Source organism: Balearica regulorum, chromosome 6 (genome assembly GCF_011004875.1).
Source record: "Balearica regulorum gibbericeps isolate bBalReg1 chromosome 6, bBalReg1.pri, whole genome shotgun sequence".
Classification (NCBI taxonomy): Eukaryota; Metazoa; Chordata; class Aves; order Gruiformes; family Gruidae; genus Balearica; species Balearica regulorum.
The window spans coordinates 3184531-3212302 of record NC_046189.1 but is presented as its reverse complement, the minus strand read 5'-3'; the positions used below and the strand labels follow the sequence as shown (position 1 = coordinate 3212302).

Genomic DNA, 27772 nt, shown 5'->3' with positions numbered 1-27772 from the left:
TGCAGCTTTAATTTTGGATGTTTCACACCTGCACTGAAAGTCATCGGTGTCCAAACACTGGAAGAGTCTCCAGGGAGGGAAGTGAAGGTACTTAGTGTGGTCCTGGGCAGCATCAGGTTCATGGAGGGGACCTCCTCTGAGTTTCTCCTCCATTCTCCCTTTGCTGTTGAGCTCGGTCTTCCATAGCAAGCACGTCTGACTCCAGCCAGGCAAAGATCCATCCTCAGGCCAGATGCCCAGGGCTCCCCAGCCTGACCCTCGGCTGTGCCACGCAGCTCTGCGCGCTGGCTCCGGAGCGGGTGCGCAAAGACAAAACCGCTGACCCTGCACTGTCCCTGCAGCAGGACCCAAAGTTCCTCGGACAGCATGTTCCCTGGGTCAAGGTCATCCCTGGTTTATCCCAGCCTGGCCCAGATTTGCAAGGCGGGTCGAGAAAGAGGGGCCAGCACGGGAAGCAGCTGCGCAGGCTCGTTTCCAGACCGGTGCAGCTGGGGAAAGTTTATTTTGCTAAGCTGCTACTGTCCCAAGGTTATTAAAGGTACACTTGGTGCATTAGCCCCTATTCGAGACATGCTGGCGCAACGCAGGATGGGCCAAGCATCACGGCAAAGCCAGGAGAAAATGCTTTTTTGGGGGTTTGGTTTGGGGTTTTTTTGGTTCGTTGGTTGGGATTTTGGGGTGGGGGTTTTTTTTTGCTAGGTGAGCCTCAAAAAGACCCGCTGCTCCTTTGCCCCGAGGGCTGCTGCATCTTAGACCCACCACCCACATCCTCGCTGCCGGCACGGATCCCAGCACCCCGAGCGGCCGATCGCAGGGGCCGTGCTTGGCCCCACGTCCCCGGGAAGGGGCAGGCCCAAGAGACGAGCACCGCGCTGGGAAATTCATGGCGGCAGCCTCCCCGGGTGGGATTTCAGCCTCTGGCACCGGCGGATTAAAACCATGCATCAGGCTTTAATGAATGTAACTGGATCCCAGCAGGCTCCGGCGCATCGGGAAACGGCATACCCTCCCTTCCCGGCCCCTTCCAGACGTGTGATTTACGGCGGGGCCGAGCAAAACGCGTTCCACCCTGGGAAACCCCTTGACCGGTTGCAGCATCCCTCGGGGCTCGCGGCAGCGCTGCGCTCTCGGCACCGGCAGGGAGATGGATTTGTTTGCTTGGGGGATTCTTTTTCGGCCGCAGGCAGCACGAAGCTCCCGGTGCTGGGGCCACCACGGCGCGTGGACTGGTGGCTGCCGTCACAAGCCTTCCAGGTCATTTTTTAATGTGTTTTTAATGGCTGTGTCGGGACACGTTGGTCTGGATCACCCTTAGCCCAACCTTTTGCAAAAATCTACCTTTTTAAAAATCGAGATTTCGTTAGTGGGGTGTATGTATAAACCCCGTGCATGGGGCTGATGGTGCCTTCATCCAGAGGAAGCCTTAGTTGTCTCCTCAAGCACGCCTGTGCCCAACCCTCGGGTACCTTCTTAACTATGAAAAAGATCAACACAAAGAGCAGGTATCAGCCCAACAGGCCAGCCAGATGTCTTCTCTGATAACCCCTGTACTATTTTTGGTTTAATCAGCCTATTTACCAAGTCAAGCACCTCCTGCAGCCCACCCCAGGGTAACAAAGTACAACCCCGTATCTCCATGTAGCGCCTGCTTTTAATCCTTATTTCTCCGGTATCTTCAAGGGCATGCGTTCTCCCACCCTCCACAGTCCCGCAGCTTTTCTATTAGCTAAAGGGCTGGACGAAGCGCATCCAAGGGCGTTTAAAACACGGCGGCTTGGATCCAGAAGCAAACGGCCGTACCAGACCAGACACCGCAGGAGAAGATGCTCAGATGACAAATGCATCACCATCCTGGTTCAAAGGTAAGGCAGACAAGCAGGTCGATGATAATATTTACGGAGCCACAAGCTTTTGAGAGGAAGAAAATGAATGCTGGGTGACATAATACACCTTAGGCTGCTCGCATCATGCGAGGAATGCCAATCCTGCTGCAAAAAAAAAAGCGGCTGTAGCCATGAGAGAACAGCCATTCATCCCTCGTTTCAAACGGTGAGCTTAGGAAAAGCCTCTCAGTGAAATATATCCGCTGTCAGAATGCAACGGGGCTCCAGCAATGCCCCTACCAACACAACAGTCAGGAAGCCTTTTCTTTGGTAAGAATTTAGAAATATTAAGTATTTTACTATTGCTGTTTCAGTAATATTCCCCTTTTTACTGCATTCCTTCCAAAAAAAAAAAAAAAAAAAAAAGGCAAAAATCAAGCACTGGGGATGGGTGGGAGGCAGAATCTGTCCCAAGCCTTCAGTCCAGCTGCGGCAGCTGGTATATCATCCCGGTCCTGCCCTTGCTTGGGGAAAAAGGGATTGCAGGAGCTGGCCAGAGCCTGGCTCCAAACGTAACTTGGGAAATGACGTGAGAAACTCCTGCACGTGAAATTCAGGGAAGGCGGCTGCCTCCGAGTCAGTCCTGGCAGAGAAGCATCTACCTCCAAATGGGGCTTTTCCCCCTGTGTTTTCCTTCTGGCATCCTTCTAATATGACAGCAATTAAAAGCCCCGAAAAATGGATGGAAACAATTTGGAAGAGGTCTCTATTAGATTTGCTCTCATTAGCACTGCAGGCTATTTTTTCAGCTGCTAATTGACAGCTGCCTTCCACATGCAGTGTCAAAAATAAAAGCCTCAAGGCATTATACCACGGTAATTTTAACCGGAGCTGTCTCGTCGGGCACACGAAGGAGCACGAGAGGGGAGGCAGTCACACGAGCCCACCACGGCCACGCTGACGTTGAGCCGCCCCGACTCCAGGGACGTCGCGCCCTGGCAAAGCGGTGAGATGGGGTGTGCGTGGGGACACGCCAGGTCCTCCCACCGCTTGCGGGACCGTGCTCGGGGGCATCACGTGTGTCCACAGCAAAGAGGACAGAGACTCTCTGGACTTGCCCTGCCCTGAGGAAACCATGAGAGCCCTCCAAAGCCAAAGGTTTCCACCTACAAAGCCCCAGGAGCAATTTCTGCATCCCGACAAGTCCTTTGATGTCCTCTGACCTTGCAGCACTGGTGTCCCACCTGTCCTCACCACCTCTTGGCCATGAAACCTCCCCCAGCTCAGCAGCAAGGGCACGCTTTGCCAAAAGCGCGCCCACCCAGCAGCACCGTACGGTAAAGTAGATAGCATCTCTGAAGCAGACCCAGCTTTTTTTTTGGGGGGGGAGGGCGTCACCTGGAAAAAGCAGTGAAATTCTTCTGCTGAAAGTCAACCAAGTCAGCTAGAAACTTAGTTTTAGCAAGAACGTGGTGGAAGGAGGCCGACATTCCCAAGCATTGCTACCATTTCTCAGCAAGACGGAGGAGGATTAGCCCTTTCTGGCATGCCTTTTGCCCACTGGTGTGCTCTCTGTGGGTGTTGTGGATGCTCTTTCCTGTTCCGAGAAAGAAAACCCACAGGGCTGCACTGAATACAGCCAAGAGATGCATTGCATTACATTTTTGTGAGGGATGTTTTCTTTGTACTGAAAAAATCCATATAGCTGGGTTAGCCAACAGAGCTGGACCCTAAAGGGAGATGGATGGATGGATGTCCAGACTCCGGGATGCCATGGAGTGAGCAAGTGGGTGGCAACATGAGATGTTTGCTCAGTGGATTTACACAGCAACAGCCTTGGAAATGACTGGAAAGCCAGGAAATGGAAAAAATGACTGTATGCCAAGGTGGGCATTTCACTTTGTTGTTTAAACCAATCATTCATGAATTATTGGTTTTCCCTTAGCAAGCACTTCCCTGGCACCCAACCCAGACTTACTGAGAGCATTGACTGCAAGACTTTTACAGAAAGGGATAAAGATATTCCCCAATTGTGGCTTGGGAGCCTACCCTGAGTGTCTCTTGGACATAAGAAGCTCCTGGACAGCTGAACTTGGACTTCCTTCCTTGGGTCATGGGTAGACCAACCATTGGGCATGCCCCACCAGGATGCCTCCACATTTGGCTGGCGTCCCCTCAGCTGGAAACTTTGCTTTGACTTTCCTTCTAGCTGAACTACAAAGGTCAGCAGTGGTAGGAAGAGGGAAGGGAAAGCCATCAGCTGGGAAACGGTGCTAATCCAGCCCAGCTCTGGTGGTGCCCTAGGAGATATGTCAGGTCAGTCTGCCTTTTCTTTGGAAAGAAATGAGATTGGTACGGGAAGTGCATGCTGAAATACTCTGGCTCAGTGTTAAATAGCTGCTTTCAACTGTGCCTTTGATCTTCGGGGAAATTACAGGTCTGACCGTAGCTGCTGGCTCTGTTAAGGAAATGCCAGCCTCACCACGTGCCTCCCACTTCCCCTTTGAGCTTCCTAGATCACCCCCAAAAGGGGAGGGCTCTGTCCCCAGGCTACGGGGTGACCCCCAGGTGCCTGAGCCACAGCACCATCACTTATCCTGGTCCTCTCCAGACGAGGGATGCCTAAAGGCAGATGAGAACCCAGAGAAGCAGAGGGACACGGACGGTGAGCCGGAGACCACCATGCACCTAAGTCATCGCCCCATCCTCAGCCAACACATCCTGGGCAAACTCCCTCCCAGATAAATAATGTTTTCAGGTGCTGAAAACATTCATCCACTTGGAGGGATGTAGGTTAGTTCTCAGGCTCTGAACACTCACTTCTGGCCTGTCACAACCTTTGCCGGTGGGTGGGAAGAGCCCGTCAGCCCGGTGCACGGAGCTGCTGTGATTTACAGACAGCCCGCTGAGTGCGGATCTCGCATCACTTCAAGCAGGAATATTTTTTTACTGTTGCTCCACGTTGTAAATTTGTCTTCGCGTGACATAATTAACAGCATCGCCTCACGCGGACACGGTGATTTACAGTCGTGGAAATAGCTGCAGTACGGTCATGGCTGGGGAATTCGAGGAGAGGCGGCGTGGGGGCAGGAGGGGTGGGGGGGTGTCCACGTGCTGCCCCACGCTGCGCCCAAACAGCCACGATTTAGGGCCGTGTCCCACCGCACAGCGAGGAGAGGGCTTGTCAGACACGGATACAGCCTCTGCCACCTCGACGTAGTATTTCGTGGTAGTTTTCAGATGGAGAAACTATTGCATTAAAGAAATCATTCCTCGGGCATAAGGGAGCAGTGAAGATTTCCCCAAACTGAGGGCAGGGAGTTATCTGAAACATAAATAACCACTATGTCTGTCGATTGCTCTGTTTCTATTAAAGAGAAATATGTAAGAGCTCAAATTCTGCAGCTAACTTTAGCTAGTAGTTGGCTGCATCACTGACATCTCCACATAGGCTCACCCCTAAATAACCGAGCTTCGGAGCTGGCTGGGAGTTCTCCACTGAAATAGCTCTTTTGAGCAGGCAAATGGTATTTCTGCAAACTTTTGAGTTTTCTGCAGGAAATCATTTTGGAGAATCAATTCGCCCTCGGGAGCAAACAACAAAAAAACCCCGCAAGCCAAGCAGTATTTCATTTCAGTTCAGTTTCCTTGGGATGAAAGCCCCGCAGTTTGTGAAGTTGAACCAAGAATGCTAAATTTTATCCGTTTGGCATTAACCAGAACCTGCAAAATTTTTTGCTGTGGTGCCATTCATGAGCTGCTATTCAGGCGGAATTCATTTCCCATGATAATTTCCAGAGCCCTGTTTACCTGGGATCCTCGTGGATTAGGACAAACATAGTATATCCCAGGTATAGGGGATATTCAGTCAGATTTGTAAGCCCTTGTCTGCTACAGCCTGGGGATACAAAGGAGCCCGTTAAACCTGAGGCTCCCAACATTTCCTAATTGCTAAATGATACAGAATGACAAGGTGCAACGCAAAGAGCCACGAACCATGGGACTGCTGGGACAGAGACTGTTTTGTTGTATTTAACTACACCCACAACCTCGAGAAGGCCATCTAAATCAGTTGACGGCAACGCTGTAGGAATCATACGCTGGTCCCACAGGCTGCCAAGCAGGAAATTAATGTTATTTAAAAAGATGTAAGCAACGAGTAACAAGAAGAGGAGCCACAAGACCCTGTTTTTCAAATGTGGGTAGCCTCATTCAACGCGCAGGAGAGCCCACGGGATGGCATCTCTACGCTGTGTACTTGTCTACGTAGATGAGTTCAATGGATCTAGGACGTGAGTCCTCGGTCATCTGGATGTTCTGGTGTGACTTCCCACATGGGCACTTTTATCCCGGTACACAAATACCTATTTTCATACAGATGATCTCAGTTTGGAAGAGTTTAAAATAAATCTCTATTCCTGTCCTGGAATGAGCATTCCCCTGGGGGGACTCCACTCATACGGTCAGTCTGGGTTAGCTGCCAGCGTAGCAGAGCTAAGAGGCCTGCTTTTGGTGAGGGAATACGTTACGCTGAGTCACAGCCCAGGGAGCATCCCTGGGTGCCCAGCACCAATACAAGGCAACATGCCTGTTCTAATTGCCACTTCTTTCCCCATCATCCTCTGTGAAACAAATTCAGCACCCAGGTCATTCAAGTTTAACTCTAAGACACAAAAGACTCCCCACTCTCCCTTCTAGTTTATATCCCTAATGTAAGCGACACGAGTCCTGCCTGCTCTCTGGAACAGACTGCTCCATTAACAGCATTTGCTGAAGAAGCCATCAGAGAGCAGCTTTCTCCATCCACACCAAAAAGAAACCTCACTACTAGCCCGCAGCACAGCCTGCTCAGCTACTAACTAGCACTAAGCAGCCCATACGTTAAACAGCCACCAACCACCCCCAAGAGACCCACCACCATAACTGTATATTGTAAGGTCCTTAAAAGCTCTGCCAGTGGAAAAACACCCTCATCTGCTCAAGCCTGGCTCAGGCCAGCATCCTGCCTAGCATTTTTTGGTAAAGCCAGTGGGAGAAAATCCATGAGAAATTCAGTGCACCCACCTACTCATACATGTCCGTCCATCTGTCCATCCATCCAATGCATGCATGCACGTTTGTTTTTTTGCTTCCTTGCTTGCTTGCTTGCTTGCTTGCTTGCTTGCTTCCTTCCTTCCTTCCTTCCTTCCTTCCTTCCTTCCTCAGCCAGCCAGCCAGCCCCCCTGCCCGTGGAGGCTTTCATAGGCAGCTGCAGGTGCCTCGTGGGCTCTGCCCAGCCCTGCCTTCATGCAGAGCACCTGGGTGAGGTGCAGCCACCTCTTCCCTTGCTGCTCTAACAGGGTTTGCTGAGTCAGATGGCCACCTAAGAGCCCTGCTCGTGCCAGAGTTTCTCCAGGACAGTTATCGCGGGTCTCCCGGGGGCTTGTTTGGCAGCCTTATGCTCAAGCACGCTCGCAACTGTCTTTTTGGTGCTTTTCACGCGGCGTTCTGCTCCGTGAAACAAAGTCCTTTCGTGGCCACCAAGAGACTGGTCAGCTGGAGAGGTGAAGCAAGGATGTCCCTGTTCGTGGGGTCCCGTCACGCTCAGAGGTCACACCAGCATCCCCGACCCACTGCGTTTGTTGCATCTACCGTCATCTGTGAAAATGCGCACATTGGAAGAATGGTATTTTTTCCGTTAATAAATAATAATTCAACAGCCATGAGGCTGTCGTGGCGCTCTGAAAAGCCCAGCTCCCCCTTTGGCGCTCTCTCCAGCTTCCACCTTTTCCCTCGGTGCTTCTCCCCCCGTACAGTTCTCTCCACCCGTGGTCTTTGTGTTGGCCACTCGGTTCTGCAGAGACGCTGCGAGCTGGTACCACCCTCGTGCTGGGTTAGCGCGATCAAACGCACAGCCACATCAGGGCTTGTAACGTGCTGGTCCTATTTGCCACCCCAGCTGCTCGTTCCAACGCAGCGCACCCCAAGCAGCTGCTCAAAAAGCAGTAACAGAAATCCCCCCGAGTCATCTCCCGTCTTCCCTATGAGTCAAGCCGTGCTCACCACCACGTTGCAAACTTGCATCTTCCAAGAGCTGGCAGAGAGAAATCAGACCTGAGTCTCCTGATGGTGACTGCTCAGAAAGGGGATTGGAACTCGCTTTCTCAAGCATGATGGTGATGTTCTCTTCGTTATCTCTCTGAAACTTTGGGGACGGGGTCTGTGACGGCTAATGCACAAGACTTCTCAGGCAGGGGAGTTCGAAAAGGTGACTTCATCGGGCTTTTTGCAATTCTCAAACCATGCAGGATATGTCATGGCATTTGCAACACATGGTAACTGGGTGTAGCCTGAAGATTTTACTAACGCTCGCTAGCATTAGTCAGTGCCGTCAGCGTTCGAGTGAGTCTTGTAGCCTTGGCCGATGTATTTGCAGAAGCCATCTATTACCAACTCGCTGCAGCTGCACGGGTAGCTCTGCTCCTACACGTTTCCTCTCTAACTGGGAAATGTGGGGGAGGAGGAGAACTCAAAGGTAACCCCCATTTCCCTGCACTTTCAATCTTCCCTACAGAAAAAGCAGAATTTCCCAAGACGGACGTTTCTGATCAGGAAAGTGAGGGTTTCCCATGGAAATTTCCATGAGAAGATCCCTAGTTTTCTGGTGTGCGTTCATGGACAAGCTGTTGTGTAAGAGGATGATGCATTTTATCCGGTTCAAGTAGGTCAGCGGGCAGCGGGAGGAGGACTGGGCTCTGACCGCGACTCCGCTGTTGGGTGACCTTGGAGAACGGCTACCACGCCGTGCTCCCATCTGCGAGACGGGGATAAGAAAGCATCACGCAAGAGCTCGCCGGGTTGTTAATAGAGGCCTCTGGCTGGGATTTTGAAACAGCCCAAGGGGTTGAGAAGCCCATTTATTCTTTACAATTCAAAGCAGGCAAGTGACTCAGATTTCCTTGACACTTTTGAACGTTAAAGTTAGGAAAAAGTGCTCTCAAAAGCATTTGTCTTGAGGGAAGCAAGCATATATGTGACTCGCTTTTTTCCAAATACAAATGAGAGCAAATTACCGATGAAGCTGAAATGTTTGGTTTGGTTTGACTTTTACACTAAAAAACATCAGATGGAAATCTGAGCATCGGCTGCTTTGCGTGTTATAGTCGTGGTAGGAAAACAGCCGATGCAGTGGTCAAACGGAAACGTTTTGACTACATGGGATGGAAATGTTTCCATAATTTCCTGTTGAAACCATAGGTGAAATTGATACATTCTCCCTAAATGTTTGGATTTCATTAAATTGCCATTTTTGGCCAGATCCAATAGCAGCAGCAGCATGGGTTTGGTTTGAACATCTAATAGATATAAAGGATTTTTCTCCAGCATTGCTATAAAATACTTCCTAGGTTGTCTGGTAAAAGCCTGGTTAGAAAGGAGGTGACAAAGATGCCATGGGAGGGTCGTGGCAGGATCTCGTGCGGGATCAGGACCGGAGCAGGACAGGAGCCTGGGATGAGGACCAGGGGAAAACCACCGGACGGCACCTCACGCAAGGGGCTGTGCTCCGGGATGCGATACTCCAATATATATTTATAATTGTGCATTTCTAATGCGGGCCAGCTAAAATCCAGAGGGAGCAGAGGACGTTTAATGCGCAGTAGCAAAGCGATGTGAAAAGGGAGGTTGCAGTTTGGGGAAGGGGACGAAAGCAATGCAAAGGACCGTCAACATTTCTTGGTGGTTTATCTGTATCCTGAAAGTATTTGATCCCACGTAGTGGCAGGGGAATGGGCTGTATAATCTTCCTTTCCAGCTCTGGTTTTAATGGTGAAATGGATACATCTTGTTTTCATTCTGACTTTTACAAAATCTGATACAGCTCTACAACTTCATTAAAAAAGACATTTGGAAACAAACAAATGAAAGACACGACCAAAATCTTTGTAAGCTGATTTTTTTTTCTCCTGAAAAGTTTTCATTTTGACAAAGGAGAGTTTACCACAGGGAGAAAATAAATAAATAAATAAATAAAATCATTCCTTTGGAAAGCGTTCAACCACTTCTTGTTTTCCCCGGCTCTGTGTTTACTGCAATCCCAGATGGAGCAGCAACACGGTGCTGAGATGCCAGGATTATTATGACTTTCAAGTCACTGCTGCGTTGACCCCTTATCTCACCCATAGACCTACGGGTCCCTGCAGCCCTGGCTGTGAAGATGGTCTTTAACCCAGGCTGGGTGCAATTACACTTCACCCATGGTTTCATGCGTGTGTTCGGCAGATGTGCTGCCATTTCCTCATCGAAACGCCACGGCTAAGTGGGATTTAAGGTAAACATTTCCTTCCAGCCAGAATGGGCAGCCGTGATAATTGGTTCTCACCTGAGATAATTTTTCTTCTGCCGGCCATTGGGCTGATGGAAACGCTTAAAAAAAAAATTAAAAAAGAGGAGAGAGGAGACCGAGAGCTCCATTTGCTAGCCTTAGAGAAGCCAAACTGGGATGGATTACTTTCGCTTGGATGCAACATAATTAACAGGAATTTGTGAAAGAGACACACACGGGGAAATTCCTAACAACATAAAAGGGAGGAAGGGATGGCTCATAAAAGAGTGATTCCCTCTGATTTTTTTTGGCAGCCCAGCCAAGCTCCCTAAACGCAAGGTTGTAAAAGGACTCCACGCTGCGCAGAAGACAATAACAAGCAGGTGTTATGGAAAATGACCCTTCCCTGAGCAAACAGATTTGATATTCCTGTCATCTCGCTGCATCCTTCGTCTGCTTCTTAAATCTGTTTTCAATGAGCAGATGCAGCCTTAACCTCAACCAACGCCGCGCTCAGCCGCTGTGGTTTTGCAGCAGAGCTTGTGTCTCGGTGCCTGCACCGCGCCGCTGGGCACCACACCATGGACCTCTACCCACCGTGGCTTGGCCAAGGTGCCCACCACCTGGGACATCCATCCAGCGGTCCATGCTCCAGGCAAGGGAAGCTTGGCATCAGAATCTGCACCAAAATCAGTAACTTCTACCCCCCCCCAAAAAAATATGGGTCAAGCATGAGTTCCTCAGCTCTCATAAACACCTCAAAGCTTGCGAGGATTACCATTATTATATTTAATAGGGGCTGTATCAGCACCAAAAATCACAACTAATATTTTCCTGCCCCGTGTCAATGTAAAGTGAGTTTAAAAATGCTGGGGTTTCTCGTACGAGGGGGCCGCTGACCTCAGGTAGAGGTTGGTTTTCAACATGCAAAATGTGAAGCTAATCTTAGGCATAATTTGACTAAACTCAAATTTTGGGGTGCCCAATACTCAGGTTTATTTTTTTACTCTTCAATCCAGAATCACTATGAAACATAATTCAGTATCAGAAAAAAAGGAGAAGGATATCCTGTCCTTGCAGAGCTATGCAAAACTGAGTTATAGTCATAGTAGTGAATGGAAATCTTCATAATCTAATTCAGTTTTTCTTATTCCCCCGTTTCCGTGTTTTTAAATCAAAAATACCAGAACTACACCACCAATGGGAATCCAGAAGAAGGAAGACCAGCCAAAATTAGCAAGTTTGGCTTGGATTCACACTGCTACTCTTTTCCAACAGTTCCTCCTGAAAACCACAAACTAGCGCGACACGACTCGAAAAGACGCTCCGCAGACGGGGTCCCGGTGGCAGCGATGTTCGTGCAGCCTGGGGGTGAGCTCTGCAGCAGAAGCTGGAGCGGAGCAGCCCAGCGGGCTGATTTCGAGTCTCTCCATTCCCAGAGGTTGGGGAGTTTTGCTTCCAGCTTTTCTCCTCCTCTGTGCCGGCTCTGCCTAAGGCAATAACCTAAACCAGAGGAAGAAATTTTCCCTCCTCCTCCTCCTTCGCTTGCTGCGGTGCTGTGTTTTGTTCCACTGCTGCATAGACAAGTCAAAAAAATAAAATCCGTATTTTCATTATTTTTGTTGCATCTGAGGACTGTGAAAAGATCTTCATCCCGTGCCTTTAGGATGTCCTTGCCTGCCACTGAGCTCCTGGGAAAGGAGGAAAAAAACCTTTGGACTGAATGGGAAGTCCTTGGTTGGAGGCACTGGCACAGCTATTTAAAATGGGAATTATGTGACATACAGGTGGAATTTGCCTGGAAAAAAATGAGCTTTAATGGAAAAAAAAAAAAATTGTGTGGGAGGAAAGGGCTTGAATAAGCCCAACATTGCTCTAGGACTGGGTTTCTCAGAGGCTCCCAGGTCTGGCCTAAGCCTGCTGCAGTCAGCGTCAGCATCACTGGGCACAGAGTCAAGCCAAGGCTGAATGCTTCACTTCTCATTTTTCTGGGTTGGGTTTCCATCCACTTCCTTCTCAGCCCGGGCTGCTTATTGTTTTCCTGTGGTCCGTGGAGGATTTCTTGTACATGTGCAACATCCCTCGCTCTACAGCTGAGCAGCGGAAATAATAATAAAAAACCCCCAAAACACTAAACCCAACAGCGAAGCACTTCTTGGAGAAGTGTGCCTACCCACTGAAATCCAGTCATTCGCCCAACGTGGGATGATGAAACCTTGACAGAGCCCAGGCAGGTTCCTGCCCAAACGGCCTGGTGGCACCTGCCCAGCAGCCAAGAAGGGGAGATGCCAGCTCCCCTCCTGGGCACCCCATCCGAGGAGATCCGGGCGCTGCAAAGCAATTTAAACTCTTTTTTAACTACCATGCTTCAAAGGTTGGTTCTGGTTTGGGTTCAGCTGCAAACCGGGTTGTTTGGCTGCGATCCTCTTTGAGTTCAGGTTCCGTTTCTGGGCGGGGGAAACCCCAGTGGTTCAGTCTGCATTTGCTTTGACTCGTTGCATCGATTTTACTTTCTGCGCAGGCAGGAAATCATGGCGAAGCAGATTTGAACACGGATGCTCGGGTATTCCCCACCACGACTGCACCGGCTCCCGCTCGTAACCCCTCCTGCACCAGGTGCTTTTGCAGGAAACAGCCCTAATCCCACCCGCATTTATTTGACACGGAGGCTTAGATCCCACTGAAGTCAGGTTTAAGCATCTGCCTAAGCGTACTTGAGTTAAAACGACAACAACAAAAGATGTTGCGCAAGGACTACGCACTTCAGGTCTTGTCGTTCCTGGGAGTTTATGCGCTGGCAAAGGTTAAATAGATGGAAAATAAACCATCGGGCCATTGTATCTAGAACAAAACAACGAAAGCACCCACAAATTAGAGCAGAAAAGAATTTGGACAGAAACAGCAATGTTAATTGCGGTCAGCTTGTCTAAAGCACTTGGATGTAATGATTTTTTTTTTTCCTTGTAAAAAGCAACCGATGTTCTGAATTTGCTTTTACCTGAAATGGATAAGAATCGTGTACACGTTTGAAGCAATGACATGGTTTCACTATGACTAATCTTTAAAACAAAAAGCCCCACGGAAAATATTGTTCAAATAAACTAAAAGGGTATAGTGAACCTTCAGACAAAGTTGAAATGAATCTGTCAGAAATGTTCTCTTTGGCTCCAAGAACTCACGGAAATGAGGAAATTTGGAGTTTGGAACAAAAGTTGAATTATTAGCCCAAGGTAAGTGGTTAATGAGTGCTAAATACACATGTCAGTGAAAGATATACAAACTGAAAGTGGCACTTCTCAGAGATTATGTAGGGCAGGAATAGCCATAAATGAACTCTATCGAGCTGCCCTTTGGGAAAGATTAGTGACACAAACCCCAGCAAACTGGAGTCGCGGTCCCATCGCTTTTCCTATTCCTCCCTCCAGCAAGTCCTGCCCTACACCCACCCAGGGCTGAGACCCACTCCTCACGGCTTCCCCGCTCCCATTCTACGTTTTAAGAGGGGCGAGGGATGTGTCGGAAACACCCCCCCATCCTCTAGCCGAACATCCCAGCTGCCGCGACGCCAGCTCCTTTGCACCGTGATTTATTTGCAGAGGAGGACGGGGGCAACGCCTCGGTCGCCGTGCTTAAGCCAGAGCTGCCAACCAGCCCTTCGCTTGGGCTCGCTTTGCCTGTTAGACTAAACAGGTTAGGGCTTGGCTGAAAGACATTGCCTGTGCCAGATGATTTATCATCATCTCTGGAGCCCGGGGAGTACAGGTTCCCCCCGCTCCAGGCCCAGCACAAGCACAGCTCCCTTTTGAAGCCCCACGTAGGGTAAGGGGTATAAGAACCTCAGGCGTTGTTTATTTTGGATGTCATGTACTAGTAATAAATAAGGCCAAGCAGCAGCACGTGTTAGCACTGAGTCAGCTTTGGACGCCAGCAAAATAGATGATCTCAGAGCTGGGAGGGACCTCACGGGGGTGGCTCGGCTGGTGTCTCCGGGGTGGGATGTCAGGGCAGCCTCCCAGGACCTGCCCATCAAAGCCGCAGCCACAACCTCCAGGAACGTAAAACCCACGGGCACAAGAGCCTCGCAGGTAACGGGGTCAAACGCACATCGGAGGGTGTTGGATTTTGGGACACTGATTTGTGCCCGTTGCTGCCTTACATCTTTTCCATGTCATCTGACGGACATGGTGAACATCGCTTTGCCTGTGAGCAATTCCCAAGCTAGATAAGATGCCCTCACAGCTCAGGGAAGGGCTTTTCCCTTTGCCTTCCAACCCTTGAGATGCTCAGGTCAAGGATGAGGGGAGTATTTGTACTACCAACTCCTTTTAAACAGAAAGGGGTATAGGACCTAAAAAAGGAAAAAAAAAAACCCCAACACTTACAGGCAGAAAATGATGATAGTGAACATTTTCTAGCAGCAATCATTTTGATGGGAAATACCTGGCTGCTTCAGGTTCAGGCTGAAACACAGTATTGCAAATTGCCTGAGATTTTTTTAAGACGATCAGGGCTAGCAAAGTGCAGATTATTAACCGTAGTAAGCACGCTGGGAAACAGATCTGCCTGAAAGGGGGTTTTCCAGCTCAGTTTTGAAACCGATTATTGAGCTCTTTCAAAATTCATGCAAACTTGCAAATAAAAGAATTGAAAAGTTCCCCCAAACAGAGTATTTTCAAATAAAAAAATATCAAGCCATCAAATGGGAGGCTGGGAGAGGGTCCCACCGAGCATCGCTTGCCTGCCTGCACGAGTACGCGGCGTGTCAAGCTTTGCCGGTTCATCACAAAAACATTATCTGGCTGGAAGGGAAAGTCTCCGGAGAAATGCATCCTCCCCAAAGCTGTCGCTCCTGGGAAAGGGTATGGAAAAGCCTCCCCCGTGCATCAGGGGTTTAGGAAAGAGAGGGTGACACCAAGGATGCTTTACCGCCCGGATTGCGGGAATTTGGGCTCGTCCCAGCTCTGGTAGCAGGGCTGTAAATAAGAGCAAGGAGTCAAAGCGCAGCGATTTGACTTTCTCCTGCTTTATTTAAAGGGCAGGCATGCCTGGGAGCAGCTCAGGAAGTTTTTTTGGGGGTGTTTTCCTCTTTTTTTGGAAAGATGCAGGTGAGGAGTAGTGTTACTCCCCCTGGGTAACTTAACGCGGAAGGGACACACTGGAAAGAGGAGAAGAGCGCATCTGGCGAGGGGGAACCACAAAACGCCCGCCCCTCCACCCTGCCTGCCTTTACTGGACAGTAAACCTCCCTCTGTCTTTCAGAAAACCCTATTTACTAACCTGGTGTGGGATGTCACACCTAATTCATTAGGTTTGCACCAAGGAAGGGGAGCGGAAAGGGACCTGTCAGCACATTGTCATCGCTCTGGGTATCCATCCCTCACCGTCTACCCTACGACACGTCGTCTTGCCCACGACCATGGGATGCCCCGGGCTGTGCGCGTTGTGCGTGGGGCAGAGCTGGGGGCACGCAGAGCCTGGGGGGCACGGGGCAATCCCGCCGCAGCGGTGGGGAGCCCGGCGGCATTGCCTTCCCGCAGCGCAGTTCGACATCATGCGGTGCCAGGTACGGGGCAAGAAATATGATGGAAACCCACCTCACGCTCCTGCCACGCGTTCCCTTGTTTTCCGTATTAAATAGGATTTTGACATTATTACAGTTCTCCTACTACAGTGAGGGTCTTTAGCAGAGAAACCAGATGTGCTTCGAATTTAAAAACATGAGCTGAGAGCCTGAACTTTTAATTTGTGGAAGGGTTTTTACCAATTGGATTAGTCCGTGTTTTCCTGCTCTCCCCTCCAGGCTGAGCACCCCCGGTGTCAGGCTCTGCGTAAACCGCTGCTGAAAACTCAAAGGGGGACAGGCAGCCATCCTAATAGTGAAGTAAAGGGTGAGAAAAGGGAAATATTATCCCGGTTTGGAGCTGGGGGTAGGGGGATTAGCAGCTGGGTAGGATTCAAAAACAAGCTTGGGTGTGCGAGTGAGCTACCTGCCTCTCCTGTAAGCGCCTGGGGTGCCTGCGGTCCCCACGTATTCCCGAAGGGATAACGCTGGGGTGCATTTCAAACGTTGCACAAGGTAAGGAGACAGGTAACTCAGGGCCATCGACCTGAGCTGATAAGAGGGCTACGCAGGCTTCAGGTGCTGGAGGAGCGTGTCTTAAACCAGCTGCTGAGAAACAGCATCCCTGCCTGCTTCCCTCCTCTTTCCCCAGAGCTTAAGCTGTTTGGGGACCACGCTGTCCTGAAGGGACCACGGCAGCAGAGAGAGACAGAGGGGCAGGGGATGCACCTACCCACCCTGCCAGCAAAAGTGACAAGGAGCAGTCGTGCGCTCACCCTGAAGGAACAAGAGCTTGCATCACGCACGTCACAGGCTTTTTGGTCACTGAAGCAGGGGTTCCACGTGTTGGCTGAACTGAAGCGCCGTGGCTGTGCGTGGGCTCAAGGTCTGCAGAGACGCCTGGGCTGCAACGCCAATCTGAGCTCGGCTCTCCCAAGATCTGCTGTGGTGGATTCAATTTATCTTCTCATTCTCCGTCCATCTGCCCTGTGCCACCCAGCCTGGGAAACCACTTCTCTGAGCAGCCCTGCAGCCACCAGCACCACCGACCAGCTTCCTCGTGTCTCTCTGGGCTCACACCTCGCTCAGCCTTGTCACACCCCGCGTTGGTTCTTCTTGGGACCACTCACCCAAACACACACCCAGCCACCGTGTCCACTAAAGAACGTTTTGTAATCTGTAATCAACAGCCCAACGCTGAACCACTGACGGTGGCCAGCCCTGGAGTATCTCCTTGCCTTGCTGCCGACGCGGCCAGAGAGCGAGGCATGCGTGGGAACCGGCGGAGGCAAGGGGAGAAAGCATGCAGACCTTTCATCTTTGGAGAGGCTGAATTTCCTCCTTAGCCTTAACATGGCCCCTGAGCAGTTTTGGTGGAGGCTGCCATCACAAACAACATGCTCTGTTTTCCCAACCAGCATCCGAGTGAGAGTCAAAATCCCCTTTGCTAGCAGGCTGGGTTTTCCCCTCCTGTTTTCAGGAAAGAAAAAAGGAAAGGAGCCCAAGGGCAGACCATGACAAATTGAGTCTCCTCTGTCTCACTTCCAAATCCTCCAGAGATATTATTTCACCCTCCTCGTGATATAGAAATAATATTTATCTCAGCTGCAGCCAATATACAGCATCTGTAGCATGGTGCTTGTGTCACACATCTGGATGGCTGGGATGATGGAGATGAGTTCAAACACAGCCCTGTAACATGAGTCTAGCAGGAACTGCTGGCCATCACCCAAGGTAAATGCCCAAGACCATCCATACGCGGAGCAAAGGCAGTGGTCAGCCACTCATCTAACTGCACTCACGCCACGCGTGCCAAAGCAAACCGGCTGCTTTGACCCCAGCTGAGATTCCCGGCGCAACCCTCTTCAAGCAAGCCAAGGAGAATCTCGAATTATCCTGAAATACAAGTAGAGTCCGTGAGACGGGAAAGCTCCAAGAAACCATGCTCCGTGCTGACCATCAGACAGTTTGTACCCCCTGGTTTGTACCCCCTCCTTCCTGCACGTACTCATATTTTCTAAAGTAGATCTGAAAAGAGCAAAATCCTTAAGATGAGAAACACTACACAACTCTGCAAACGTGCTTCTTCCTGGAATTAAGAGGTACTCATTCGGTTGGGGGAAGAAATTACATATCATAGGCTATCGATGCTAGTCAATACTGTTCTTATCAGAATGTTTTTTCCTGGGAAATGATGTTCTGTGAAGCTACCTTGCTTTTTGAGAGCATTGTGTCAGTGCTGCTTGATTTTATCAGAATGTACAGGCTTGATTTTATCTGAGTATTTTGTCTTTTTCATTTACGTTTTGCATAAGCCTACATAATTCAAATTAACATAAAAAGATCAGTTCAGACAATTTGTACCAGTGAATGTTTTTTTTTCCCCATGAAAAAATCACTTTGTGGACAAATTTGATAGGCCATTTTGACATGGGAAGGAAACAAATTTTCCTTCAAATTATGAAAATTTTCACAGAAGACAACATCTGGTTCCCACATGTATCTGATTTTTACCATGATGAACCCTTCAGTATGGTGTCTCTTCACATCACACAAGATTAATTCAAATTGGCTTGGATGGGAAAGGTCCATGAATGCTAGGAGCTAGATGGGAGAAAAAGCAAAAAGGCAACCAACAGAGTATACTGTTGGCAGAGCTGGTGGATTCCACTGGGAGGTCAGCGTTAGGTCTGATATTTTTTTACATCTTTATTAATGACATGAAAATGCAACGCGATATGCCAGTAAAACAAGGAAAAAGTGGTGGTGAGTGGGGGTAAATAACAAAGCCAATAGGAAAAAAATAGTATTTCCACGAGGTTACTGGTTAAACGACACCTGAAATAGCATGTTCCTTTCTGGGCACCCAACATTGTAATTCTGTAATTTGGAGAAAGGTCACAGAAGAGCGGCAGGGATGGTGGAGATGGAGGTGTTGAATTTGGCTCAAGGAAAGGTTGGACAGAGTAACAGGCTACGAGTGCTTAAGGAAAATAAACACCCGGGGAGAAATCCTGACCTCGTTGAAGCTGATGTCAAGACTTTTCATTGACTTCGGTGGAGCCAGGATTTCACAGCGAGGAGGAAGAGGAATTATTTAGTGGTGTAGAAGGCTACGTGCAGGAACCATGGGGTGAAAATAGAGGAGGCAAACTGCAAGTTCAATATCAAGGGAAAACAAGGCAAGAGGTTTGAGTTTTGTTTCAAGGCAGCAAAATCTAGAGTGCCAGCTAACTGATGCAGAAAGAGCCAAGTGTAGTTTTGTAACCCTCTAATTAAAACGAGGTTAAATAAAACTAGCGTTACATATTCAGCTCTGACGAGAGAGGAAAATTGGATGCTAACAAAAGCGACGCTACACCCCCTGCAGCCAAACTCCCAACTGTAGCAAGAGACAGCATCTCCCCACTTCAAGCACAGATGGTTTTATATGGGAAATGTAAATAAGACGTTACCATCTGGTTAATAAAATGTGCATCTAAGCTAGATTTGACTACATGTCCCCAGATGTAAACATTTAAAAATACTTTTTTCTTTTAATGCTTTAATGTTTTCATCCAGAAAGCCGAAGGAGGAAGAATTCCCATTGACATCAAAAGCACTGAAGAGAACCACAAAATGTCCTATCTGTCTGTCCTATACATTATGCATTTATATTAAATCTCACCACTGTCTGTGCAGAAATACAACCAGGCTCTACTGACAGAATGCATAGTAGACTGCTCAATATCCGATGAGATCTAGAGGCTGTTGGGAGAAGATGGCTTCCAAAACGTATAGCGTATGTAAAAAATAAGGCACAAGGCAAGCTATTTTCAGAAAATGGTAACTTTGCTGGAAAAGTCCGCTTCGGAAATGGAATCTATTTATGCCTTTGACTTGAAATTGTCAACCGGTTGTTTGTTATAAAGGGAAACACATTCCTGGGGAAGTGGAAACATTGTTTTTTCCAAAGTCTTTTTTTCTTCCTAAACTGACATACTATTAAAATAAAACTCAAAAAGACTAACTAATCCTAACACCAAAGGAAAATGGTTTACTCCAGGTTGCACAGAAAGTTTTGAGCAACTTACTTAAAGGAAAAGTTTCTTTCTCCTTTTCTTGCAAAGGAACCAAGGAATTTCCAGTTTGGCTTGGCCACCTACCCAGGTGGTACACTACATCCATCTCTCCAGGGAATGCTAACTTCAGCTCTGCCAACACCTCCTACAGCTCTCCCCGTCAAGCGAAGTTTTTACTCGTGATTAACATTAGAATAAACGACTGAGATGAACGATAGGAAACCATTTAGATCAAGGAAAATGGGCATAACCCAACACCCTCTAAAGTCAGAGGAGAGAGGGTCCAAGCGATTGCAGGGGGGTCGGCTAAGTCTAAGGCAAACAGAAATGCGAAAACACAGTGCCGAGCCCCCACTCCTACCACACCAGCATACTGGCTGTTGGAGTCTGCTGCCAATTTTTATCTTTAGAAAGGGGCTGAGGTAGCAGGAGGAGTGCCAGAATGCAAAAGAAAGTAAGATAGCATCGCTCAAAGTCTCCATGCGCATGCAAAGAGGAAACACACTTCAGCAACAATATTAAGAACCCGCCAATTTCACATGAGATAAATAAGCAGAGTTACCCTCCTGCATGTGTGTTTTGGAAGCAGCTTTAGCTGTATATCAGCGCTGTCTGTTATAGAACTCTTCCCATCTTACTCAAGTTTTTTAATCATCTTTCCAGCCACCATGAGTGGCAAAGCTGTGGAACAACAGCTCGTCTCCTCTGTGTGTCTCATCGACACTCTCTGAAAATGAAGCAACAACAATTTGGCCAGGTGGACAAAGCAAGAGAAAGCTAAGAGACTCCTCCTGAGGACCACACATGAGGTTTTTTGCAGGGTGTGATTCAAATCCAGACCTTCTGATCCACCACCAAGGTGACTGTGACCTGTTTGTCTCCCTAGAAGTGTAAGGTTTATTACTGTGAGACTATGTTATCAGGGTAGGACCAAAATCAGATGCTTCTGAAGACTCTAGCAGAAAGGCACAAGGAATCAGTGCTGCATATTTATAAAAATATCCTCCAGTTTTATTTTCTTTTTAAATAAACAATTTTAAAGCTAAGAATAGCAGACTGGCATCATTCTACTGCTTTGAACTATAAGCTCTTCATGTGTTTGAGAGGCACCAGTGAGGGTCTCCGGCTTCTCGATCAAGTCCAACCTCATGGTTGGACTAGATGACCTTTAAAAGTCCCTCCCAACCCAAACCATTCTATGGTTCTAAGAGGCGGTCAAAAGGTTGGACCTGGTCTCTCCAAGCAGACCTTGGAGAGCTCCCACAAAACCCTGGTATTCTGGTAGCAGAGCAGTTTTAATCCTCTCCTTTCAATAGCATTCTCCATTTAGACATCAGAACTTCAAGAGAAGATCTCTACACAATCCAACAATGCTGTTGCATCCCAGAAAAGCGGGAAAGAATCCAACAATACAAGCGTTGACTTGAAGCACGACTAGCATCCAGCTGGAGTCCATCAAACACCAGGACCTGCATTTCTGGCTGGACCTTGAAGAACCACTACAATGTCATCAGCTCTCCTTGCACCAGGTGAAACACTACTGAGGGCTTGCTGCTTTTGATCACTCAGGATATTTCAAGCTAAATCATGAGGGGGGAAAAAACCCTCAAACCTTAGTTTTGCTTTGCTGGTAAAGTAGATGAAAACTTCATTTCAAGACCAAGCTGCTCTTTGAGTCATTGTACATTTACAGAAAGTTTTTATCTTTTGCTTTAATTTTTACAGCTGTCACACTTTTTTTTTTAAAGGAAGCTGAAAATGTTTACTGACATGAACCACACTTGCTTTGTGCCTTTTCAAGTACCAGGAATGTTCCATTGCAAGCACTCTTTGAGATGTTTTCCTTTTTCCTGCACGCTCTTTAAGGTTATGTCAAGTTTCCTCATTAGAAATAAGAGGTAGTTTCTTATCAGCTGCCTGGCATGGTGCAATGTTTGCATTACATAGCAAGATGGATATTGCATTTTATTTAAGTACTCAAAACTATGAGAGTGGAGAGGAAGGACCGGGGCCGAGGGACTGACGTTACCGCGAGGCAGTCTTCCTGCCGTGGTCACAGCCAAGGACACACAGACATGAGCTTCTCTAGCCTTCCCCAAAAGGAATACTTTTTTTTTTTTTTAAGTAACTCAGCCACACAGGAACCGTGGCTGGAGCGGGTACCCCTTTAGGCTGCCCTTTACCAACTAATACAAAGAAATCAGCCCGTTCTAACGCGGGGAAATGCAACCCTCTCTTTAACAGCTCCCACACTCATTTTCCTTTTCACCCTCATACGTCTCCCCAGAACACTTCTCCCACCAGTGTCCCTTTTCCCCCCAAAGCCAGCTCACTTGAGACAGGGGACCCTGGCTGAGCGTGCTGCCAGGGGAGTGGTTCAGTCCCTCTGCTTACCTTCTTAAGAGATGCTTCCTCTCACCAAGCCCCACCAGGACCACAGATCTTTATGGTCCTCCACAAAGTCATCCTCTAGAGCTGTTTTTTTGCAGGGAAGCAGTGGGGGAAGGAGATAACCTGAAGCATTTTCTGGTTTACTTTCCCATTATTCCAGCAGATGATCTCCAGACTCCATCAAGCAGGACATGAGCAGAAAGTCTTCATGAAGCAACTCAAACAATGCTGTAGCACGTATAAAAAGCCCAAAGCTGCACATGGAAGAGTAGAGGCATTAAAAAAAAAACATAAGCAAAACCAGGAGAGAAGAACTCCTTCCTCTCCCTTCCTGACTGCTGAAGCTTTATGCTTTCATGAAGACTACAGACACCTGTGCCCAGAAGGAGAGAACATGGACAATCACCTCCAGCTGTGGAGGGAAGGGAGGGTTTGTGGAGCATTTCCCTGTGAAGGGGAACAAAAGGAGACCTGCTTTTTTGGCCCGGTGGCCAGTCGTGGCATGCCTGGTCCCCTGATGTGCTCGCAGGGAGCGATGACAGTCTTCAGTGGTATGGGTTGGGTTTTAAATCGCCTCTTGTGGGGCTGCGAGGCAAGACTATGGGGCCTTCTGCTAAATTTATGGGACTAACATCTCAGGTGCAGACAAGCTGGAGCGGAAACGGTGAATCTGAAAAAACAATTAGGAATGGAAATGGGCTGCTCTTTCCTTAAGTAGGGGGAGTGTGAGGATCGTTAGCTCCCCTCTCCCTTGAAAGCAATGCATACTAACACAGGTGCTTGCCAGCTCCTCTCCTTGCTCTGCTCTGGGGCTGGGCATGAGCTGGTGGTAGTGGTGGTGGTGTGCACAGAAAAGAGAGAGTTTTGCTGCATTTTCAAGGTGTCCCAGCACTTTGCACAGAGCCTCGCCTAAAGGTTCATGCTGGGAAGCAGGGATGGGTTGGGCAGGATGGGGCGAGCAGCCCACCAGGTGCCCAGGGCGTGTTGGGCAGAGCTGGGGGAGGCTGGTTGCTCAAGCACCCGCCATCACCTGGCGTCACACAACCATGGTGGTGCAATGGCAAAAGCTGTGGTTAATACGGACAATGGCTGAACCCTGTTCCTGGAAATGCAGAGCAACATAAGGAGCCTCGGGAGCAACGCACAAGGTCCACATGGTGACTGTGCGCCGCCTCAATTTCCTGGAGGAGTTCAAACCACCCCCCAAGTGTTACTTTAGCACAGTTTCTTGTGTATAAATATTTATAAAATGCTTGCTTTGAATACTCCATTTTCAAAAAAATAAAACTAAATAATCCTCCAAACCCTACTACGGCTTATTGCATCTTTAGAAAAATATTTTCTTAACCTTTCCTATCTTCAGCCCTGGGGCTTTCGCTAGCTGAGCAAACCTCTCTCCTGCCTGGTCTCCTCCTGCAGGGCAGCAGACTGCTTGCTTGGTGGTTAATGAAATTACATAGGACTGTAGGAATGTCAAGATTTGGGAGCAAAAGGAGGTGGAGGGAAGAGAAGAAACTTTTCAAATTTGTAGTCCTATCATGAGCACTTGGTTTTCATCCACAGGGGTCAGTGAGAGAAGGAGAAAGTTCATAGGCGGTTTACTGACATGCAGCATATCTGACTGGCAAGGCTGGGGACCTTGGGCAGGACTGAAGGCCTGCTCTGGGTGTCCTGGGCACAGGAGACCTCCATTTTCTCTACCTCTGCAGTTATCAGACAGCTCTGTGTTGGGAGTGGGCTGGACTTCATAACAGAAGGGCCATGGGGTGATTTTTTTTTTTTTTTTCCTTGGGTCTGGGCCAGCTACGCAGGTGTCCCTACGTGGGAGCAGTACCACACTAACCTCAGAAGCACCCGAACTTCAGCCCTGAAGGCAGCAGAGAAAGCATCCGAATGGCTCAAGCTCAACGATGGAGGTCCCATGTCTTGCTGTACAGCTGGAGGGTACGCAGTGAGGAGAGACCTTTGGGAAGGAAGGTGGAAATAGGGTTACTTATGCGATGCCCAGAGAGGAACCAAGCTTCCCTTGGGGACCAGGGAAGGACCTCTCCCCTTTATCTCCTGGCTGGTTACCATCCCTGGCCTGGACTCTGGTTCTTCCTAAACTGACCACCCTCCTAACCCATCCAGAGCAGCAGGGCTACAGCCAGTGGCCGGCGACACTCAACTCCTAAAACTGAATCAGCCCATTTTTGTAAGTCATCTCACTACTTGGGATAATATAACTCATTTTGCATCCGTAGCGATTGCCTCCTTTTGTTCCTAAAATCGCCTGGTTAGCAAATCCCAAGGTAGAGCTGCCAGCCCGCCCCCGGCCATCTCTGCTGCTGCACATGAACGGGGACAGGCTCACCCTGAAGTGTTCCTGGGGTGGGGGTGACCTACTTTCACGGCTGCGGTACAGTTCATTACGAATTCCTAATGATCTCATTGTTCCATTAAATGAAGGTTGCCACCTGTCCTGAAGACTTTAGATCAAGCTGGGATTAACATATCTGCTGACCCATTTCTCCCTTTTGTAGGACACCCCATGATCAATAGGGGTTTGGGTTTTTGGGTTTTTTTCAGGGTTGAACCTTAGCAGCGATGCGGTGCGGGGTCTGATTAGCGGGGGATGCTGAGCAGCGGGGCTCTTGCTGGTGCTGGGCACTGCTGAAAATCATGCCCAGATGATTTGGGCATCAGATTCCACCTGCCTAGATCCCACCAGGAAAAAAAAAAAAAAGGTCAAACCCTATGAATAATTTACTAGGGGGGAAAAAAAAAAAAAAAAAAAAAGGGACTTGCCGAGATTGCATTTAGGGCAAATAAAATTCTTCCAATTTGAGAGAGACTCTCTAAGAGACTCTATTAAGGACCTGGAAGCTGCCTGTGGTTTTGCTCTGGGCATTCATCCCTACTGCAATATTTTGGTAACCCAAAAAGCCCCGGTTAGCACCCAGCAGCCGTTCCGGCTCGCAGGGATGCTCGTTCGGCAGGCTGTCCCGATGCAGGCGGCTCCCGGTTCCCTACTCACCCCCCGCACGAGGACACAGCCCCAGAGGGCCGGAGGAGGCAGGTTGGAAGCACAAGCCGTGCAGCACGAGGAATAAAACAAATAAAGAAAGGAAGGGAGAGGAATAAATTCCCGTGGACAGGCTCGGCGAGCGCGTTGCAGCCAAATGACCTCAAGTGCACCGCTTTCTTCTCTCGCTCGAGGAAGGCAGAAGTACAGCTGCATTTTTCATAAATAGGAACACCCCGGCTTGATGTTTTTTAAAGCTGTCTAGACAGTAGAGCAAGACCTTATTTCAAGTCACATAATCACTTTCCCATTTTTCTTTGCAGCAGAGGACGTTTTCCAAGATTAGATAGAAGCTGGTGGAGCAACATGTTATTAACCTTGGGTGTGCCTCCCTGCTTTAGGCTCTCCTCGTCCGAGCTGGAGGTGCCTTTCTGTCTGATCACGTCTCCCCTTTATTCGTGCCTTCCCCCTTGATGGAAAACCTTTTTCTTTCCCTAGCTGGCAAGGGCGAGGTAAAATTACACACGGATTGCGGACAACTAGGAGCGCGGCTGTGGTAAAACGCCGGCTCCATTTAGCAAAATGCAAATATTACTCTGTGCTTCCCAACGCAGCACTGATGCCTCTACCTGAAAATAGCATTGGAGGGGAAAAAAAATAAAATAAAACGCTTTGTGTTGACCTCCACCAGGCCAGCATGCCCCAGGCTGTTGGAAGGAGGTGGTCAAAACTGCTAAACGCGAGAGACGGTAGGAAAAAAGCACTGCCGGGGCAGGATGCTCTCAGCAGAGACACATCCCTCCGGCACTTCTTGCTTCCTGCAGCCCACGCCTTCCAGGGCTGACCGTCCCCGGGGCATTTTTCCTGTGCATTTCTCACTCCTTTTGCTTCTCCATGTTAAGACTGCAGCCCATTCCCACAGAGCAGAGAAGGCAAATAATAAATAATAAAAAATAAAATACCCAGGCGCCGCTTGACTGCAGCACGTGGCACGACCCAGCAGCGACGGCTCGTTCCCCCTTGCCTGGGGACAAGCAGCTGCCGTGGAGAGGTCGCATCCGGCACCTTTGCTGCAGAAGATGCTGCTCTAGAGCCAAGGACGAGGCTTTCTGAGCGTGAACGGCACGATACGAGCGCGCGATTAGCATCCCGTACCCGACACGCACCATTTTTTACTGCGGTGACGCGCAGTGATCTGCGCTCAGGTTATCCGGGGGGAGCAGAGTCCAGCTCGGCTCGTTACATCGAATTAAGTCAGCAAAAGCCGAAGACAAACAGACCGTCACAAATGAGATTTATTTCAGTTTAGAGAGGCAGGATAAGAGGTCTGCTGCCCTGCCGGAGAAGCACCGGCCGGCAGGATAGAAAGTTAGTGTTTTTGGGGGAGGCGGGTAGGCGTTTACAGGCGAAGCAAAGGGCACGTTCCTTGCCCGGCGGTACGAGGGCGATGCCGACCCTCTCCCTGGGCGCTGCGTGCGTAGGGGTACCCATCAGAGGTAAAACATGCGGACTGGGAGAAGAGGACTGCCCTCCTCCCCACCCCTCCGCAGCGTTGCCACGTCTCCCGGCGGCTGTTAAAGTGATTTAGCCGTGCACAAGTAGCAAGCCCCGGCAGGGATCTCTCTTTTTGCATGCTTAGCGTTTTGGTTTAGAGGATGCAGAACCTGACTTGGGGAATAATTTTAGCTCGAGAGCATCCGGTATTTCTCTGCTCCCTAAAGTAAGCAGTTAAAATCAGCCAGGGGAGCTGCCTTGCCCTTAAACAAATTCTCGACTGCTATGCAGAAAGTGAATACACAAGCTGCCTGATATTAATGCTTTGCTTCACAATTTACGTACCAAGTGCTTTAATGAATTGTTTTCAGTACCATTGTGCCGACCGTGAATAAACTTAAAAGTAATGGATTTGTAATTAATTAAAGTTTAATTACAATAGTTTGTCATTTTATTATTTGCAATTATTACCATAAAGGTAATAAAAATTGCGGGATGTCACAACTGAATACAAATCCCTAATCAGAAGCAATCAACTCGCGCCGTAACCTTGAACAAGGGTGATTTTATTAATGCGCCAAACTCCGGAGCCCGAGCCGCCGCCTCGCAGGTGGCAGCTGCGGTATCCTCAGCCCTTGGGCGGTCGTGGTGGGATCCTCTTGCCGCTGCCCTCGGGCAGCCCTGGCCGTTCCTCCCCTTGGAATCTCTTTTTCCACAAGCTAGGCAGTCAACCACAGACCGACGAAGCTTTCACCTACCTCTTCTGTGTTCCCCTTGAACACATTGATTTACCAAAGCAGTTATCCACCATAATTCTTATCACTGGCATTTCTTCCGGGTCCTTTGGATGAGTTTTTCCATTTCTATCAAGTTTAAAACTCTGCATTAAATCCTAACTTCTGCACCGTGTTCCTCTACTACTTAATTTTCAATCAATATTTTTTACTATATGAAAGGTCATTCCTAAACCGCCCCAGTATTACGCCTCTGACTTGGTGAGCCCTGCAGCAGAAGTTCCTTTGCTCTGAAGTATGAAGGGTAACAGGAGAAGGGTTAAATGATATCTGTGTTTGCTGCTGTCCCCGTGACTATTTCCAGGACTCGCAATATCCATGTTCACACGCGGTTAATTCTTCC

The 27772-nt window shown here is 48.9% G+C and overlaps 1 protein-coding gene across 1 annotated transcript in view; it reads right to left on the bottom strand.

Annotated features, from left to right (window-relative positions):
• COPS8 (COP9 signalosome subunit 8) overlaps positions 1 to 27249 on the bottom strand; it is a 53710-nt gene extending 26461 nt beyond the window's left edge. The window contains exon 1 of the mRNA XM_075755932.1: positions 27230 to 27249. The gene's annotated coding sequence lies outside the window, so the exon portion shown is untranslated. The remainder of the gene's footprint in view (positions 1 to 27229) is intronic.
• Positions 27250 to 27772: the final 523 nt, after the last annotated feature.